The 21539-nt window shown below is 39.0% G+C and overlaps 1 protein-coding gene across 2 annotated transcripts in view; it reads right to left on the bottom strand.

Annotated features, from left to right (window-relative positions):
* The window catches only part of CTNNA2 (catenin alpha 2), a 522290-nt gene that overhangs the window by 170921 nt on the left and 329830 nt on the right, over positions 1-21539 (bottom strand). The window lies entirely within an intron of this gene.

Genomic DNA, 21539 nt, shown 5'->3' with positions numbered 1-21539 from the left:
CTATTTGATCATTTTTCTTTGGTTCTGATAAAAAGCCCCTCCTTTGCTTTTGAGATGGACTAAATTTGTTTCTTGTATGTGTCTCATTCTGCATTAATAGCAAAAGAACGCTCTGAATACCCCTCCCCTTCCCCCCAGCTTCTCCAATGGTATTCAGAATGGCAAATCAGCAGAAGTATTTAAATAGGAAGCTTATTTCTAGTGCTATAATAATAATAACAGTAATAACAATAAGAGAAATGAAGAAGAGACAAAAGATGAGAGAAAAGGCTGGAGTGACGACAACTAAATCAGGTTGTTGCTGGCTCCCTTTGCCTTTGCTTTTTTCAAGGTGGGAAGTCTAAGGGACTAGCGCAGATGGAAAACCAAGACTGAAGGTGGGTAGAGAAAGCAGTTTTAAGAACTGAGCAAGCAGGGATGAAACAGCCTCTGGCAAGGAGGGTACAACACTAAATAGCTCCATTGAGCAAGAAAGAGAAGTGGAAAGGGTGAAGGGACAGGACGAAAGGGAGGACAAGAACCGGTGAGAAGGCGAGGAGACCACTGCGCGCACAGGGAAAATGGGATTTTTCAGTGCCTTCACGTCCCACGTTAAGACCGTGGCAAGGACAACAGCAGAGATTTAAGAAAGATACCCAGCATCTCTCTCTGCCTCTCTCTTTCTCCCTGTCTTTTCAAACTCTCAGTCACACACACACACTCTCACAGAAGCGCAGACGGACAGGCTTGCCCAAACACTCACGCACGCCACCCCGGCGTTTCCTCTGCCACCTCCCTGTTCCCGGGGAGCACAATGTCCCCCTCATCCATCGTTTTGTTTGCTGAACTCCAGCACTGTGCCTCTTCCACTCATGCTTTTTGGCCGGACTTCTTAGCTACCCTTGTCACAGTTCACCACAGACTTTCTAGAAAATCAGACTTTTATACCCAAAATATCTATTTTTTCCCCCATCCCTTAATAAACCCTCATCTAGAGAGATGGGTGATCTTGAGCGATAGCAGAGTCTCCTGCTAATTATATCCACACTCATTCTCCCTCACATTCAGCTTTCGTATTCACAGCTATTATGACAAACTAATCTGAGATATTTTTGCTGTGTTCCCTTCATCATCATGCACCAAGGTTATACTTTTCCTCGACCTGCTCAATCCAGTCTAATATTAACAAATTGAGCATTTATATGGGCTCCTTTCCAAGCATGAAGTTGATTAGGAATTTAGGAAATGCTGGTGATTTAAAGATTAACCTTTCATATAATTACTGACATAAGCCAGAGCTATTAAGGTGTTAGAAACAACTATTCTCAGTGTATTCTATGTAAAAAAAAAAATCACATATAGAGCCATAAATGCGACTTTCCATACCAGCCATTTTTTTTTTCATTTTTTTTTTAACAGCAGAAAAACCTGGTGAAAGGAAAGGAGTAAGTGCAGTCTACCTCTAAGTTACGTAGAGGAAAGCAAGGCTACAAAAATATTACAGAAACCAAGCAACAATCTTCTGCTGGCAAGACACAGCCTGTAATTGGGTGGGTGGCTGTGAAGATCCGAGATGAATGCTGCAGAGCACTGTAATTTTACTGCAGTGTGTCTGCTTTAAAGTGAACATATTTGCAATGAAATCTGTTTTTTCCGTGAGAACAAGGCAATTGTTTTTGTTATAAAGATAACGTCGCTTGTTGGCATTCAGACACAATTATTTAGCCTTTAAACCAATTACTGTTCTTATTCCCTTTTGCTGGGGTGATAGTTTGGTGAGACAAGTCAAATGTAACAGGCTGCACTGAAAGGAGTTTGAGTTCAAAGCACCCAGATTTGCATTACAAGAGAAGAAATTAAGTTTAAAAGAAACATCGGCTTTTCACCTTTTCCTCCACTTCTCTCTTCACTAAAATCCAAATATGTACATCACTTATAGAAATTAGAGATAATTGGCAGTGGCTAAAGGATAATACTCAGTGCGCCTGTGCTCGGCAAACAGCACCTACTGTTCTGCTAAGGCACTTTTTATTTTAAACCCTTTTTCTGCTCTCATGTTCTCCACATCCTCACCAGACACGGTAACTACTGCCAGGAAGATGTCTTTCAACACGGGTGCTATGGGAACACGACCAATTCGGTTCCATTTCTGAGCTAACGGAGACTAAATCCAAGATTGCAAAGGTAATAGGTAAGTATAAATATCTGCTTCATCACTGAATTACCATTTTTAGCACAGCAGATTCCTCTGGCTGACATGGTTACACACTAAGCCTGGTCATTCATTTATGATGAACTTGTGGGCTTTTTCAAGACGTACCTGTCTCCTAATAACAAACCAGAGCACGACACCGGGGAGAGGACTAAAAATTGTATTTTCAGTGAAATTTGAGATAAAAAAAAAATATGCATGAGCATATCAAATTGATTTAAGGGCTTATCCAATGAAAGCGATGCAGCTTATACGTACCAAATCTCTCTGAGGCAGCACACCTCTGTACCCTAGTGGTTACAGTAAGGTATGAGCAAACATCCTCCTAAGAGCTGGGGGACTCAAACGGAAAACAGATTTCTGAATATTTTTTTTAAATATATACTTTCCCTCTAATATTTATCCCTTCTCACCCACTCTCCCATTTTTCGTTCCCAGAACCTCACAGACAGAGTGAATCAAAAGCATGGGGAGGGAAGGGGGGAAACCCTGAATATCCCAAACTAAACTGCAAGAACAATCCACAGCTATTGAATTCCAGCGTTTTTCGTTCTTTTAACAACTGCCAGCCCTTTGCAACACATCTGCTATCAACCCTCTTCGCAAGATGAGAGGTAAAGTGTGCTCCCAGGAGTAAACCTGAATCTGTCTCTGTAGTTCAGCGCCTCTGCTGACAGTCTGGCTTGCTAAGAGAACCTGGTAAATATTAAAGAATGTTAATAATAATGAGATAAACCATCTAGGGATTCCTCCCCCCCTTCTTTATAAACTTGTCTCCTCACTAAATTTTATCTTGACAGAAAATTTACTCCGCTGATCCAGATTATTTCCCAAAGCAATTTTTACAACAGCAAATAGAAATTTGTGGCTGCTGCTAAAAGGTTTGCAATCCCCATGCTAAAGAGGCCACCACATGTCAAATGTTTACCTTAATTTCATGTAAATGTCTCTCCATATTGGACATTCCGTATGTCTTTACCGGCCTGTGCAGCTGCCTCCATCTTCACGAGCCTTCCCCTTGTGCCATAACTACCTTCACAAACAGCCCAGGACCCAGCGCTACTGTCAGAGCAAATTCCCAAACAACAACTGGATGTAATGAATTTATTATGTAATTGCTGTAGTCTAATAAACTAAATGCGAATCCTATGGCCGGAAAGACAAAGAAATAATGGAAACAATAAATGAGTAGAAGAAATGCATGTGACGTACTCTCTATGGGGAAAAAAACTCCACAAACCAGAAAACACTGCGCGGGACGATGCTTAAGCTTGCAGAAGGCGGAGGGCATTGAGCATCAACTGCAAGAAGGTGAATTACATGGGATAGAGAAAATCACTGCTAAGAAATAAAGGGGAAAATTGAAAAGGGGACAGTGCCCATAGCAGATTAATCACAAACAGAATTAGGTGCTAACCAACACGGGAGAAACTCGTCAGGGGATAACAAAGCAGCGCGGTGATATTTGACGACAAAATGAGTATATGCAAACGTGTATTTGCAGGGGGGGGAAACAGCACCCCATGAAGTCCCATGAATCTGAACCCTGAGCTTATTGCTCTGTCACGATGGGCTTTTTGGTACATTTTTAAGAAGCTTAACTATTTAATTGCTGGTATGCACAGAGCTGGACCCTTGGAGATTGTGCATTTGCTTTATGGAAAATATGCTAATCTAGGAGTTGTTTTTTCGATGGGTGGCACTTCTAGCCTGCAGTAAACCCTATTGCACTGGGTTTGTGTATGTATTTCCCCGATTCCAGCAGCTGTCAGGGATTACATTAAGTTATTCTAAGATGGTGGAATGAAGATCTTCCCAAAAAGTTCCCCTAAGTAGGTTTATGAAATTACACTGTGTAACTTTCAGAAAAAGGGGAGTTGACAACCTTTCTCTTTTCCCCCCTCGTTGTTTTCCCATTATGCAGAATAACCTAGCCCCAATCTGTCATTTTTCATTAGCAAAGGAGTCAAGCTATGGCTGTTAATGATTACTCTTAATGGGGATTTGATGAATAAGTCCTGGAAAATCAAACCTGAAACAAACACTAAAATCTATCTCAGATCTCTTGTTTCCAGGTAATAGAGATGTTAGCAATTGGGAAATAAAAGTGAGAGTGTTTAAAGCAAACTAGGGCATTTAAAACAACAAATCAGTAGGTCCAAATAGTGTTTATCAAGAAATTTAAAAAAAAAACAACCAAAGAAAACAGGTTAAAAATGAAGTGGAGGAGCTGGTAAAGAAAAAGCAGATTTCTAGTAAAAGTAGCTGTTGCATGAAAACCTGAATAACTAAAATACGCTGCAGTTCCCCTAATGTAGAGCTGGTTAGAGATGATCATAATGGACTGGTAAATCTTACCTCAGTAGCTGTTAAGTTTGTTTCAAGATCTGTTAAGGTCTGTAATACCACACAATAGGGATAAACTGACTGGTCGTCTGTGGAGTAACATCGTGCTTCTGTAATAACCTGTGGTCCTGAACTACCATAATAATATTAAACAAGTGGCAAATACAAAAAAGACAATTTTGTATTTGGACTTTAAAAGAGCTTTTGACAAAACACCTTTAAAAGATATGCAGTTTCTCATAAATAAGACCAGCTCTATGGTCATAAAAAACTCGTTAGGCACCCAAAAATGCAGCAGCCTTTTACTCACTACAGTGAAAAAAGGAGTGCATTATGGTCCCAAGGCTAGGGCTGCTGAATCATCCGGGGAAATATATCATCAGGAATTATATGGCATTTTTCAAATGACAGATTATTTATATCATAAAAATAATGAAATCCATGAGGATGTGTAAAGGGACTTCCAAAAGCTGGAAATTATATAAGCTTTGATGGATGAAATTCTGAATTGTCAGATAGAAAGCAAAAGACAAGATATAAGGAAAACTGTTCAGCCATGCCTCGGTGATGTAAGTTATACGCAGTAACTGGACAACTACCTTTCTGGATATTGCATCGAATAGCTCTGCTCTGTGTGGAGCAAAAAGGAAAAGAGGAATAACATCTACAATGCACACATAACAGCCCAGCTTTCCAGAAATTAAATAGCTTGATATAAATCACTGCTGTGCCTTCAGGCAGAAACCAGTCCCCAGCTCTGGTAAGCATAAGGTAGGAAAGGATATAACTGCTAGATAAGGCTACTGACAAGTAAAAGGATGAATGAGTCGGGAAAGTTGGTAGGTAAGGAGGGAGGCAAAGAAACCGGACCTACTGCTGCGGCGCGACAGCAAAACGCGAACCCATTCCCCCTCTAGCGGCCAGTCCTCGCAGGGCTTCGGCAGCGATGAAACCTCCAGGGGGAAAGGCAACACCCTGGCAACTGGTTTTTAAAACAAGCACCCACCCCCCCCTTTTTTTATTCCTCTCACAATTTTACGTCGCTTCACTTTATATTATTATTATTTTCTGTTCCTCATTAAGCTGCCTGTAGCGTTCCTTTGTTGTTTCTCGCCGTTACCTAGTGCAGAAGCTGTTTTACAGTAGAGGTATTTCTTTTTTTCTTTGTGATATGCTTGTACGTACCTGTGAGAAGATAATATGCAGTGTGACAGGGGCCTATGCACACTCTAGCATCAGAAATAATCATAAATTAAAAAATAAGCTTTGTAACTCATTGGACAAGGGCATCACTGATGCAAAAGATGGGCATCAAAAAAAGGAACAGTCATACAGAAAAGGAAACGATGAATTAATTGTGGACGTAGACCCCTAAAACCTTTTGGATTTAAAAAAGGTGCTTTCTTAGGAACAGCATCTGGGACAAGGCACACCATGTGGTGGAAATGATCCTTTTAATTTCCTAGTAATGGAGCAGTCGCTGAATTTCAGTGTTCCCAACCCGCACAGCTACCGTCACCCGGAGAAACTGAGGCCAGCCGAGCCTTACACAGCCAGTCACTCCTTCCGTCTTCTGTAGGACGTTTGCTAAAACTGGAAGAATCCCCATTTTTACTAATTCCTCTGCATAAGGTAACATAACAGACCATTTTCTGTCCCTATCTTTTAAGAATCCTACCCCAGAACATTTTGTGGTCCGAAGGAGCTGAGATGCTAAGCCGGGTGCACTGAGGGGGGCTGCTGAGGACTGAAAGGGAGCTGCGCTCTGTTTCCCCTTGAGATAACATCAAACTCTTCGTTAGGGCTGAGCAGCGAGCAGAAGTGAACGTCCTCTGGTTGCACTTTCAGGGAGCCTTCTACATCCTCAGGCTGATAAACTCCGGTACAACAGGCTGTGGTTACAGGGCAGATGCGAAGCAGCAAGGGATTAAGTTTTCCTCACATAAAACCCTTCCATCACTTCAGTTTCCTCAGTCTCTGCTTCAAATGCCACCCTGACTAGTGGTTTTTTTAGAGATAGGTTAATTTGTGTATCAGACAGACAAACTAAGTAACCCTTTCTACAAGTGATTTGCTAAGAAATTGCCCAAGAATGTGTTTCTAATTAGGGCTTGTACCACGCTCTGCACTCTCGTACGCATTCTCACAACTAAAGCAAGGTTACTGCCCTTCCATAGGTTATTCTGAAAGTACCTGTTACCCATCTAAGACCGTGCCTTGCTCTGTCTGGTGGCGGCTTTTGGCAAAGACCGAATTCTAGTTTAGATGGAGTTCAGAGCTAGCACTTTTATGTTAATTTTGGTACGTTGCTCTTAATTTGTTCAACTGAAACTAAGGAATTGCACCACAAACAAGGCACAGTTTGACTTCTCATGTCTTAAATTTAAAAAATGAACCCATTTCCAATGTGTCTTAATAACTTTACCTAATTGAAAATATTTAGAAAACAGATTATTCACGATTCTCATATAATAATGTAAGCAGTTTGCTCTTCCAGCATAAAATTAATTCATTATTATCCAGAGTCAGAGCAAGTCTGTCCCTTACTGATGCAATTTCAGACAACACTTGTATTCATAATGCTCATTGTCGAGACAGTTTCATGAATAAAAGTATAAGGAACTGTACAGCCAGAAAAAAAAAAGGCACTTGAGTGCTATGGGGATGGGTGCAAGTAGGAGAAGCTTGCAGGGAAACCGAAAGAAAATTGATCCTCTGCTCAATAAGGAAAGAAGACTGATCCACTAAGGCCATCCATTTCCCACCAATACTTAGAGAGAGGCACATACATATTTCTGGCAATTACAGAAGGGATTGCAAGTGAGTGACCTACAGCATTTGGCTGAGCGCCTCATACTCGGTGGGAGTGTTTTACCTGTTGATTAAGTGCAATACTATCCTTACTTTCATACGGGAAGGAAATGCATATTTTCAAACATAGAACTTATTCTTCTCAACCGTACTTTGTCAAATAATAAATATGCTTTTTCCTACATTTCTCCTCACAGTAGCCAAAAGGCAAACCCTGATTTTTAGCTGAAGAGCTGTAAGTTTCTACAAATTGAAGAAAGGGGGCCTCTTTAGAATGACAGCCTAGAGTAATCTGTGATTTCCCTTGAACATTATTACCGGGGTAAATTAAGTGTCAGGTTCCAGACTAATTCGTCACTTATTAATTAACAGTATCAATGATTCCTTTTTCATTACAGATAACACATTTTGCAGACTACCAGGGGGGGTCGGTCTCTGCTCCCAAGTCACCAGTGATAGGACGAGAGGGAACGGCCTCAGGCTGCGTCAGGGGAGGTTTAGGTTGGAGATGAGGGAAAATGCCTTCCCTGCCAGAGCGGTCAGGCCCTGGCACAGGCTGCCCAGAGAGGTGGGGGAGTCACCGTCCCTGGGGGGTTCAAACACCGTGCAGACGTGGCACTTGGGGACATGGTTTAGGAGGCCTGGGGGTGTTGGGTTGGCGGTTGGACTTGATGGTCCTAGAGGTCTTTTCCAACCTTGATGATTCTATGATTCAATGAAATCAGCCTTGCCCAGCTCCAGCTTTACAATATATACATACATATGACCAATTTCTTTTGTTCAACTTCTGCATGATGTGTAACTCCTTAATAACTGTTTATAACCAGCAGTAAACACTTAGTTGGAGCAATTCCTTTTCCTTCTTAAATGGTGTATCTATTTGCTCCTACTTCAGAAGTTTTACCTAACCTATAGCTAACCTTGTATGAGTTTGTTTTCCCATTCCAGGAGTTAAAACGAGAAAGTTTCTTTATATTTCAAATATAATTTGCTAAGTCTCTTATGTGTGTATTCTGTGCTTCCAGAGGATTAAAGAAAAAAATTTATCGCCAAAAGAATAGGAAAATAGATTTGCAGATGTAGCAATCTTGTAAAACCCAGAGTTCAGAAAAACATTTGCGCTCCCATCAAGAAGGAAAAATCATTTCTCAAATTGCCCCAAGTCTCAGCCTACAGAGATTAAAAGGACAATGATGAAACTCCTACGTGTCTCCTTTCAACTGCATATAACAACAGACCAGATTCAGTTCCATTCCTGTGCTTATGCTCTCAGGATTATTTCATGCCTGTCTCTTGGTTCCTATATTCGTCGATGTTAGGCATTTCTTGCAAGATGGACACAAGTTATTTTATTCAGAGGTGTGAAAAAAAAAACACCCAAAACTGATGCATTAGTCAGGTTTCCATCACTACAAAGTAAAGCATCAATTGGGATTAAAACTCTGGAAATCACATTTTTTGAAACTCTTGCCAACTACATAATTATGCCCCAAATGGTTTTGCGCCAGGTGGTTTGGCTAACAGATGGAATGGTATATTTGTTCACTCTTCATAAACCAAGCTCCATTCCAAAAACTGTGAGCCAGAAGTATCTAAATTATTGATTGACAGTTACATACACCTAATAATTAATTAAACTCTAGCTACAAATTGCAGTGAGTCCTGTGAGCACTTAAGAAAAAAAAGTCATATAGAAAATGTGCGTTAGTGTCTTTACAGTAATGTTTTTAAGTTGTGGCAATTAAAAATAATGGTATGCAATGATGCGCTACAGACAAAAGAGCTTTGGTATGAAGCATCTTAAAAATGTTTAAAGCAGGATATGATACATAACATTAAAAACTGATTATTTTTCACCATCCCAAACTTCACCGAATGCTTACTAAAACCAACTGGGAGTTGTGACCAGACCTACAAATGTAGTCAGGTTCAGAAGACTTTTCCCAGACAACGTATATACTATATAATCGACACTAACGCACTGGAGGGAGAAATTAAGCTGAGATTAAACCACAAGATAGCCGTTGCTTTCTACATCCTGAATTAGGAGTTATCTAAGGCTCACGTATTTCTTGCCTGCAAATCCCAGACGGAAATACGGACACCTTTGTCGCCTAGTGTACGGCCAGCGAGTCCATTTCATCTGGATGTGTCAAAATGGTTGCGTATGTGCTCAAGCAGTAATGAAGGCAAAGACAGTAAATCCAGTGTGGTCTGAAGGTGTTGGCCTTCCAGCACACATGCAGATTAATTGTGCTGAGGATGCACGGCAGACATTTCAGATTGATGAATGGCACATGCCATCAGTCATTTTCAAGCTGGAAACAGGCTGCATTTTCTGTTCCTGGGCAGACCAGCTGGGCCACAAAGGTGCAAGAAGTCTACAGCGGAGCTGACCCTGTCCCATTAAACATTTCCCTAAACGTCTGCAGACATCACTGGTTTTCCAGCCCATGCAATGGCCCTCATCAAAATCCCATGAAGCCGAGGGTAAGAATGGATACATTTCCCACCCAACCCCCCACCATGGGAAAATAGTAATTAATTTAAAAAACAGAAAATGAGAAAAGCTTTTTGTCATAGTATATTAATATCCCTATGTCTGCTATCACAAAGCTGTGCCAGAAACACTGATTTAATAGGCACTGCAAAGCAATTACCATGCAAATAATATTAGGCAGCAATTTATTATTTTTTTAGTAAAGTCCTTGTTTTGGCTAGCAGACCACAGCAACAGATTCCAATAAAACTGGGTAATTGAAAGAAATTTCAAGTGTCTAAATAGCTGTGACACCAAACATATGAAGCAACAGTTCTCAGACTGGCCTGTTGGTCTGCTTGCGATTTCAAGTACGGACAACCTGGGGAGCCAACAGAGGAACAACTCAGACAGCTCTCTTTCTGAGAGCGTTGAAGCAATGGGAGGGAAAGATGTTCAGGAAAGCTCTTTTTTACTAGTGATATTAGCGAGGAGAATAATGTCGAGGGTTTTAAGCCACTTAGGAAATAGCACTCCTGCAATAACGCCTTCCTTTGCCCCTGGTCTTCGTAAGAAACTTTTTATTTGGAGTAAGAAAGTCTATCATTTTAAGTAACATATATTCATCTATTTATGGCACAGGATTGGAAACTTGCTTAGATTCACTGAAGTGCTAAGCTCTACGTTCAGCTTTACAAGTTGCCCGGCAATCTTCTTGTCCTGGATTGGAGTTAAATCACTTTACGGAAATCACTGAATTTCCCTACTCTTCATTTCACTACCAGAAAATGAACTAAGTTGCTCACCTCACGCCAGAGTGCTGTGACACTCACTGTGAACAGTTATTCTACAGTGAATAGTCAAAATACGACGGCTCTTGTTCACCATGGTTTTGTCGAATCAAATTAGTGAAGTAACAGACTTGATTTTGTGTTACCTCTGCAATTGAAGATGAGTTAATTAAGATTCAGCTTCCAGATACCAATGCAGGAGACAATATTTCTTCTGATTCCCCTGTTGTAGGATGCTGATTATATAGCATGTAAAAATACAGTATAAAAACACGTATCTTCCCTATGTTTTCCCTGATGCTTTGAAATTCAGATGCTTCTTTTAATTCACAGTCTAAATACTACAAAATCTAGAAATATATTTCCGCGTATCTTATGAGGAGAAAAAGAAAAACAACACTAGCGTGTGTCCTAAAACTTCCAAATATTTTGGGGAGCAACAAAAGAAAACTACTCTCTAGTTAAACTGATGAATATACAAATATTGACATTGTTGTGCTCAAGATCAAGTACAAATTGAATCTGTGATTTCATTTATGGAAATAGGTAAGCTGGGAAATGCAATTACTATCTATAAATCATTTTGCTATAACCTTCTACTTCAATATCCTTAAATAGCAAAATGCAAGTGAAGCTATTTTAGTTAAAGCTTGAACAAAATAAATCCTTGTGGCAACACTCATCTGTCAGGGGATTTGATGTTCTCCAAAGTACTTGTTGGTATTAAGCAAGCAATCTCTCACTTCTAACAGACTTTCTTATTGATATGTATGAGCTAAGTAGTTTATTATTTATAGTTAAGTGTGAAGTGATATGTCAAAGAAAAACACAAAATTAAGGAAACTGCATATTACAAGATCTAACATATTTAATTCTCGTACAAACCAACTACTGACAGTTGTGCGCTTGGAGACGCAATAATGTGGCTAACAATTAAATGATACCTCCTAGGAAATCTGGGATGAGAAATTACACCATGGTCAAGTCTGTCATCCCTGGAAGGACCTATGAAGATCATCATATATGCACCCACTTTTAAGCAGGCCGAGGAGAAGCCAGAAAGATCACTGGAAAGCTAGTAAAAATGCCAATAGTAAAACAGATAAACAATTTTTGCACAAAATTTTCAGACTCTTTGAGATGGTTGGTGAAAACCTCATCAAATTTCCAGCACTCAGATCACTACAGGACTTTATCAAGAAGCAGGGTAACGCTAACGGGCAGATCCTATGCTGTGTAACAGGCGCTTATGCACAAGCTCAGTGCCTTTTACAGAATCTGTCTTAATATAAGTGAATCAAATTAAATGTGCATAAAGCACATGCCTTTCTTGAAAGAAATAGCCGTTGTCTTAATTTGTTTATATATCTAATAATCTTATTTGAACCTTATCTTAGGAGAATACCTTTGCTGGTATGATAATTGAATTAATGCTCCAGTATTTCGCAATCGAAATCTGCCTCATTTCCTCAAGAGTTCTTCAGGCAGAATGGCAGCTGATGTGACAAAATCAGGCAGGAACACATTTGGCATTTGCCACCAACCTATATCAAGATACATAGTCTTGACTCTCTAGGTTTGCCAAGGAGTAGGAGTATTCGCAGGCAAAGATCCCAGTTTTAGACACAAGATTTTAAATACAATATTGGTGGTTAATAAAGCACTGTCTATACCTGAATTTAATGCACAATGTCAAACCTTGTATGTATTTTCAGAATTTGGTGGATCATACTGCTGGACTGATTCTGTCACTGTGATTTCAGACGTGATATTTTTTGGTATAACCCAAACCTAGGGCCGTTGATGAGAAGCTGCCATTAGTGTTGCTGTTTCCATCTAATGTGATCTGTAGGACATCCACCTATCCAAACACGGATCAAGTGCTGTGTTTTCCCAGGGAATGGACGTGCCATTAACATCTGAAATCGCAGTGTTGGTAGGTGCATTGATGACACTCCTCGCCACAGGAGCCTTGTAGGAAGCCAAGCGAATTGTCCATAATGGGAGTTCAATTGCGTCTTCCTATTTGGTGTAGGTTTTCACAGCCAACAGGTTATTCCTAGACCTGTCCTGAGAAGTTGGTACCTCAGCTCAGTTAATTTCAAAGTCTGATTTTATCACGGGCATTTAAAAGATTGACAATTACAGCAGTATCACGGAGAAACCAGAACCTCTTTGGTTGCTTTTTCCCTTCGCCTCTCTGGTGGGAGTACGCCTCACTTCTACAGATGGGAGCTTTGCATTGCTGCTGCTGATTAAACTGGAGCACGCCTGGATGGATCCGGAGAAAGATTTTTTTTTTCTTAGACACATCACTCCACCAAGGGCTTGGTTAAAGCTCATACCGGTCTTTAATTCTCACGTATCAACAGAGTGCTCCATAATAACCTTGTTATTGTCACGCTTCACTGTCAGTGGCTGCCTTGGTTAGACAGTGCTTGACAGCTAAAAAAATATAAACATGGTCAATTAGACCATTCTTTTAGAACTCTGTGAAAGAGGCTGGTTGTAGTCTAAAGAGATTTAAAAGATATTTTATTGGGGCCATCAAAGAAGCAAACAATAGGACAACTTTTTGCTGCTTTACTTCTGCCATGTTAACTAAAAGCCTTGATTCTCAGATCACAGGTAGTCTGGTTAATCCAGAAGGTTTCCACTTCTCCAGTGATGTTACAGGCTTCATTTTGCTGGAAGTTTCTGCTAAATTTGTGTATTCAGCTGGCTGGCTTCAGATTTTTCAAAGATGAGCAAAGTTTCTCCAGAATGATGCTGGCAAGGGAGTATCAGCTCATCCCAGAGATCTGGAGGATTCTTGGGATCTTGGAAGCCACGGCTGTGGACACAACATTTCCTCACACAGGTACAAAATGCACGGACTCCTATTTTGGAGCCGAGGAGGAACCGTCTCCAAGCCACACAAGGACACAGATGTCCCACCAGAGAGGACAGCAGCTTGCTGAAAGTGACTTTGAACAGCTAGTTCCAGAAGCAGCCGTAATTTCGGCAGCAAACTCCATTAAAGTAACAGAAATCACCTCCAGCAAGGTCCTTTATCTCTGACTGATTGTGTAATACAAGTTTCCCCATCACGGCTCAGGAATCGTTGCACTCTAAATTCACACCCTACTTCAGAGTAATTTCTTCAAGAAGGTAAGTAATGTTGTTTGAAAATATAGATTTGCTTAATGTCAGAAAAGAAAAAGGAATTCCTTGTAAGAAGGTACTGCCACCGGCATATCAAATGGCTGAATTAAGACTAATGGAATACTTCCAGTTTAGGCTGGTCTAAACAGCCAGTGGAATAGCATCAGATGATATTCACAGGATAAGAAACTCTATTCTAGGCAAAAGTGGCTCTGAAGAAACACAAGGTTTTCAAATCTTTTGTAAGGGAAACTGTTCAATCGTCCTCCATGTCTACGCAGGGTAAGAGAAGAAGTAATCAGCTCAGTTTGCAACAAAAGAGATTTGGGTTACATATTAGAAAGCATTTTCTAACTGTAAATACAGTGCAGCACAGGAGATGAAATAACTTCTATTTGTGCCCAGAATTTTGGCATTTTAATCATTTATTGCAACTGAACTGTATTAGGACTCTTCCAAATAACTGTCCGTATGATATTGCTTTTTAGGTACAACAAAAACACTTCATGTTGTACTTTGCAAACTAAGATCTTCTCCACTTCTGTCACCTCATCAATTTTCTTAATTTAAACCTGTCTAAATGCAGAAATATTTAAGTGAAATATACACGTAGAAGCATGTGTATGCCTCAGTTTTTGACAGCATGCAAACCGACAGGCAATGAAATCATGAAACTGGATTAAGGTAATTGTCAGGGAACAACTAGCCTTTACCTTAAAGCTAGCGTGTAGGAATCCATACACCTGGATTGGTACATTTATCTGCACCGTTTTTAACTGCAAAACTACTGAGTGGCCATCAACCTTCAATCAGATACGCAGGGTTTCGTCTAAAAGGTGGTATCACTCGCACAAGCACAAACTCACACCTTTCACTGTAAATGCATCTACATCTACTAGTACGATACAGATTTTTTTGGTTTTAGATATTCAGGATAGACTTAACACCACTTATCTTCAGGTTAATGGAAATTCCTGTTGACTTGACAGCACAGGCAGACCGCTGCTTAGTGATTTTGAAAATAAAGTGCAAGTCTGAGACAGAAACAAGGACATATGATGTTAGTCTTATTCTATTTGCTTATTTGATGCATAAGATAAAGGCAGAGCAGGACAGAATTATAAATCCCTGGGTTTATTTTATTAAGCAACCAGTTTATAAATTGGACTAGTTTTGATCCCTGCATTTTTCATTTGCTTTTTGTTCCAAGATATTTTTTTTTTCTTTGCAGTAGTTTAAAGAAGAAAGACTGCCAGGAGAAAGAATGGGTATCATTAACACAGATTTTTCATATTCAGAACAGGACTAAAATTTTAACAATTCCAGATGGGTCTGAAAACAGGGATATGGTACAATTTAATTCAAGGATGTCTTTATACTTCCATTTTCTAAAATATTGTATACAAGTGTATTAAATATTGTTATTTAGCTGCTAAAATTATAGAAAAATAATTGAAAGCATTTTAAGAAGCTGTTTCGCTCACTTGCCTGCAACAAGGCGAAATCAGTTGTATCATTCCTGACAAATGTTAGGCTATTATCGAAACCCTCCCCTGAGAAGGATTTTGCAGCATCCTCAGGTAATATTCTTCTGTGCTGAACTCCTATTACTGCTAATACATTTTCCTTAATTCTAATCTGAGCCTTCCCTGATGCAATGTTATTCCAGAACTATTTCTCCTGTCCAGCTGGAAAATGAAACCCGTTTATTCAGCTCCGCTTCACAGCAGCATTTTACATAGTTCAGGACCTAGAGGAAAATGGTAGCAATTTTCCCTTCTCCAGACGAAACACCACCAGTTCACTCAATCTTCTCTCATCAGCCATATTTTTCTAGGTCTTTAATCATTATTTTTACTTTCCTTTTCAATCAGGCTTCATATCCCTTGCAGTCTGTACCCCAAATGGACACAGTACTGCAGCAAAGGTCTCACAAATGCAGCTGCGTAATATATCGCGCTTATACCTGGCTGGCCTAGGAACAGCTTATCTTGTACTGTAACTCACCTACACCCTTTCCTACAGAATCTCTGCTTCCTTAATTAGCTGCTTCTTTTTAGATGATGTGTATTTTGTTAGGTAAAGGTATTTAGGGATGATAAGTGGAAGCTCTAGAAAACATACTTAAGGATTGCGCTTTCTTATGCACAAATACTGAAACTATGCATACCCATGCCTACAAATAATTTTAAAAACCCCCTATTTATTTTTCACTACGGTCTGTGTTTTGTTTCATTAATATCTCAGTTGCATTCATAAAGTTCAGCCCTCTCAATACTGTGTATACACCAAACTACATTCCTTTAAGGAACAACTTTTCTTTTAATGAAGCAGCTCATTTGCCTAAATTGACCGCGCAACAATTCTTGCACAAGCAGGGTTGTTAATTTATCTATCTATTAATTTATCTATTTCAGCCAGGCACTTAACCATATCCTTAACCAGAGACATACTTTATAGTGACCTAAAACTGGGAATAAGCCAGTCATTCAATATAAAGTAATAAATCCTTCCTCTCATAAACTGCAGTCTGGGAATACATTGTGTCAGAAAGGACTTTTAAAAATTATTTTAAGACGACAATTTTGTTTCAGAAAATCATTTAGCCATTGCAACGATGATACATTGGACAAGACACCACTAGTATTATTTTTTAAAGTATATTGAGAATTTCTTTTGCCGTATGAAGGCAGGGGTTTCATTTTCTTATCCCTTCCAGAGAATGGCAGCTCTCCTGACAGCACTGCAGTGCTTCTTCTGGATGTGACCCAAGTAAGCTGACATTTGAGAGACATTACAGAGCCGAGAGGAACTATATTAATTATTACGAAAAGTCAAAGCTGTCTTCAGAATATCTCAAACAACATCATGTATTTCAGTATTGTGTAAAACATGTTGGGGTTAAATTACACCCCAAATATTATTTTAAGGTCTGATCTTTGCTGTACATCCATTTTTAATTAAACAAAATAAAGCACACGTTAGGAATAACGCTTTCATGAGAATACAAATATTCAGAGGGGAGATGTGAGTCTGTTTAACTGGTGACTATGCTAAAGCGCTTTAATGCCCTGATGCAAAGCCTACTGAAACAAGTGGAAAGACTTCACGTATTAATCAGGCCAGGACCAGCCTCAATGGTCACATACTCACAAAGGCACCTCATACAAACTTCTGGTTTTTGTCACAAATTCTCTGCGTTCTCGAACCCCCGCATTGAAATAGCCATGTGCACACAAATCTGCCCTTTTCTCTGCCTCCGAGGCTAATGACTTTGGGCTGTTCACCATTTTATGTGTCTTCCCATTTAAAAAAAAAACTTTAATTTCGCCACATTTTTCTTGGCTGAATTGTTTTTCACCCCTGCGTGTCTGTTTTTCACACCTGGCACCAGCATCTCTTCCTCGATTCTCTCTCATCTCCGACTTTTTCCTCTTCCACATTATTACCAGCAAGAACATCTTCACACGGGCTCTCAGGAAAGAGTTTCTCACTATGCATCTCCCTTGGCTACAGACCTGATTTTTAAAATCAATTTCTCATATCTAGCCACATCTCAATTTTTCCATTTTTCTCTACTACACATCTTCTTCTTTCTTCTCCCTTTGCTAATCTGATGCATACATTTCCTGCAAACCCATCACCTCCTCAAGGCTCACTGTTACTCAATGCGTATATTAATCCAGAACGACTTCCAAATACATCAACTTTCTAAGTACAGCTGTGTTATCAGTTTTTCAGGCATTTGATCCAGTTTCTATTTGGGTTCTAATCTCTTCGGGACATACTTTGTGTCTTCATTTGCATTCTGCACATAACTTTTGATACATTATTTTTTAAAAAGTGGGATTTTTTTGTTGCCACTTGTGGCTTTAGCATTAAAGCTATATCACAGCTAGTAATTGGAAAAGTCCAGTGTTTAAAAAGTTTTTATTTTGTCCTAATTCAGGCAAAAATTGACTTCATCTTAATGAAATCCCTGACTAAATCCAGACTGATGAAATACTTAGATCTGTGAACACTGGAAGTTTTCCATTACGTAAATGAATCCAGAGTATTAATCTAGAGACACGTTATGAATGAGAATACTTATATATATAATTTAATGCTAAAAACTATCGGATTGGATATACTTTTTTTGTACACGTGTGTACGAGTAACCATAGCCTGGTACTTCCTGAGTTTTACTGCTTTTTCATTACAGTTACTCCTACAAATGATTACTGTGTGGAAGCAGACAGAAATGTTGATAACCACACATTAGAGATTTTATTTTGTGTATTCAGGACTAAATATATTTTTAATGAACATTAGTTTTTTAACTACCTCATTTTCAGACTTCAGAGCAAGGAGTGCCAATTCCGAATTCAACCAATTTTTTGGGGGGTTGCATGAGTCATTTGTATAAACTGTTCTTATGTTTCCCATAGACACTCCAAGACTGTTAAAAGCTGCAGTTCATCTCTTAGCTCCAATGCAACCACCAGCTGAATTAATGAATTCACAACCTGGCCTTGATAAGTTACTATGTGGTTTAGCACAGGCATGGTAAGTATCATATCCAATTTCTCCCCACCACCTCTCTCTCTACATGTATAAGTGGATATTTAAGCTTATTTATACTATACATATACACAAAGAGGGAGATGGAGAGATATATAATGTTGTTATATATATTCATGCATGACTGTTCCAGCCATGCTATTCACTATTAGTCATGATAATCTTGAAGAATCTTTTGAATTACTTGTGTTGCGTTTACAACAATTTAGTATTATCAAGGAGTTAATATTTACCAGCTTTCTTTGGAGCTCTTAGAATCAATTTTACCAACAAAGCTCAAAGTCTGACCACCCTGTTAAAGAGAGCAAGCTTTTGGCAGAAAGAGGCTCTGTTACAAGGATAGAGTCAATACTACCTTTAGTCCCTCACTACTTACCCAATTTTATTTAACTGATGCTATTTTTTTTTGCCTTTTCCAAGCATATAACCTTAGTGAAGGCCTACTAGTGATTACTAGTTGAAATTTGGCAACGGTCCCAAAGAGATTTGCAGTGTTATCAGATACTAATCCTGCTGCTAAAAACAAGCATCCACTCCTGTACCGGGATCTTCATATGGCTTTGCTAAAACATTTTTCTTTCTGATTTGTCAGCAGCCAAACTAACAAGACTTCAGTGACAAATGATCTACTTAACCCTCCAGAAACGAATCCCAACTTGTTTTTTAGGACAGTTTTCATTTTTAGGTTGGAAAGATCAGACAAAGACACATTACCTTTCAAGGAAAGTGATGATGCGACCACGTTTGGAAAAGAATCTCATTCCACCTGAGTGTTTTTCTTGTTTTGTTTGATTGCTTTTGGGGAAGGAAGGAGATATATGCAGAATCTAATAAAAATCTGATCTACAATGGCGAGATTGTCCTAAATTTCTGAGAAGCTATTTCCCTAATTCAGTAGGACAAACAAATTGTTTATGCTTTTAACTTTAACAGGTACAGCCTGGGATAACCACATATCTCTACAGATTTTAAGCGTCATTAATGAGTTGACACAATGACAAAGTCACAGGGGATAGATGTAGGCGAGACCTTTGGAGGTGATTTAGTGTTTCCCTTTCTCCTTGGACACTGCTTCACAACCTTACGCCAGCTGGAGGATTTTTTTGTTTCTTAGTCTCAGACTTCTAAACAAAGTGAGTTGGCTTCAGTTACTAGGTTTATATTCAAAGAAAGGCAGAGAAAAAGACTTGGTAAAGACTTACTTGGTAAGAGATGTCTTTCTCTAACGAAGACTTGACAAAAGCAGTTAATTTTCATAGATGCATAAAAAATGAACCAGGAGATACCTGCAAAGTCATCTAGTCCATATACAACTCTCAGAGAAGGCAACAATATGTTCTTACTAACTTTAGTATAAAGTGTATTAATTCCATTACCAGGAAATTATATATCATATTATATAAGTAAGCTAGTCAAGGGACCAGTTTTATTCATTATGTTTACTGAGCCTGGAGTAATTCCGTATTCGTCCTGACCTTCTTAATGAAGACATTGTTGATCAGCCTTAATCCTTCTTGGATTCCACTCATTCTTCTCACCAAGTTACACACCACTGGAACTAACAGTTGCATAATCAGCTTCAACAATTTATCTTTTTTTTTTTCATATCCATACTTTTCAAACACCTACATACATATCACATCCTCCTTAGCTGCTCTAGATCCAATGTTTTAACTAATTCTTCATGACAGGATGTCAATGTCAAGTATTATTGAGCCTTAAACACTCAGGGGTTGCCAAATGTAATATTCAAGCATCTTCCCAACCATTATATAGCAAACTGTTGAGAGCTGATTGTAGGGAGGGCTTGATTCAGCTGCACGTACCTACATAGAATAGCTTTTTAACCTCTTTATTCTGTAAGGTCTGTTTCTGCTTCTTTGTTCTGAAGGGTGCAACAGTCCGTTGGAGTAAGGGCTTATAGGAAAATTATGTTCCATTTCCATCACTGGAGCAGAAGAGGCTATGAAGCCAAGGCGCAGCAAAGAAGCTCTTGACAAATACCGCGGGGCCTACTCTCCTCTTCCTTCACAAACATGATGTAAATGATATGATGGTGCAGTTCCGAGGCATTTTTCATGGGCTCTTGAAAAATAAATATGAAACTTAAAATTGTCTTTAAATTTTGAATTAAATGTACTTTAGCAAGCACTGTTAGGGTGGATGATTCATAAATGCACGCTATTACAGGACCAGGAAACCAAATTTGTGAAAATACAGCAGATGTATTTTTAAAATTGCTGTAATATATCACCAAACCATTTTTATATACACATCTTAAGAAAATGATAACAAAAAACCAAGCCAGGCCACACAAGTGGAAATCTGGCATAATTATTACTCTTTTGACAACTGTGAAACTACTATGCTCAATTAGTAATTCAGCTGAGTTGATGACAGATTTCTCTTTGTCCTCATTGATTTCTGAGCTCATCTTGTCAACTTTTTCCCCCTTCCCACATTATTTACACAAGTTGAGGCAGTTTTTTCTCTCAGAACAAATGGCAACATTTCAAGAGACACTATCAAATTGTGTAAATCCATAACTGGCTTCTGAAATTAAACAGATTTGGTCTGGATGCTATAGCTCAAGACCTATAACACTAGGGCACAATCAAAAAGCAAAACTAACACAGCTCCATATGATGAGAGTCCAAATGTCTCAAAGGACTTTACCTTTTTTTCTCTTTTTCTCACGCCAAAGACAGTGCCTCTTACCATGAGTAACTTCACAAGGACTCTTCATTAGGACCTAGTAGATCATGACAGGTATGAAAAGAAAATCTGAATCCAAAAATCCAGTCTTTCATGATACGTAGGCTTTTGGTTTTTAGTTTGGGTTTGTGGTTTTCGGGTTTTTCTGGGTTTTTTTTGGTGGGGTTTTTTTTGTGTTTGGGTTTTTTTTTCCAGATGGAACCTGATAGTTTATTTCTATTCTATTTAACTAAAAGGATTTTTATGAAAAGCAAATGAGTGGTTGGATCGTTAATTAATACCTGGTACTGAGCATAAGTGTAATAAAATGAATCTAAAATGAATAAAATAAAATCTATTATATGGTCAATATCAATCCAAAGAAGAGCAGTGTTCAGTAAGTATCTGTATTTAGAAAATGTCCGCTGATAATTAAATATTTCACATCCCACAGTAATAAGGAAGATATGAAACAGGAACTCCAATGGAAGTTGGAAATTCAAATCAGCATGTTTAACTG

This window comes from Phalacrocorax carbo, chromosome 4, assembly GCF_963921805.1.
Source record: "Phalacrocorax carbo chromosome 4, bPhaCar2.1, whole genome shotgun sequence".
Classification (NCBI taxonomy): Eukaryota; Metazoa; Chordata; class Aves; order Suliformes; family Phalacrocoracidae; genus Phalacrocorax; species Phalacrocorax carbo.
This window is presented reverse-complemented; position numbering and strand designations above follow the sequence as displayed.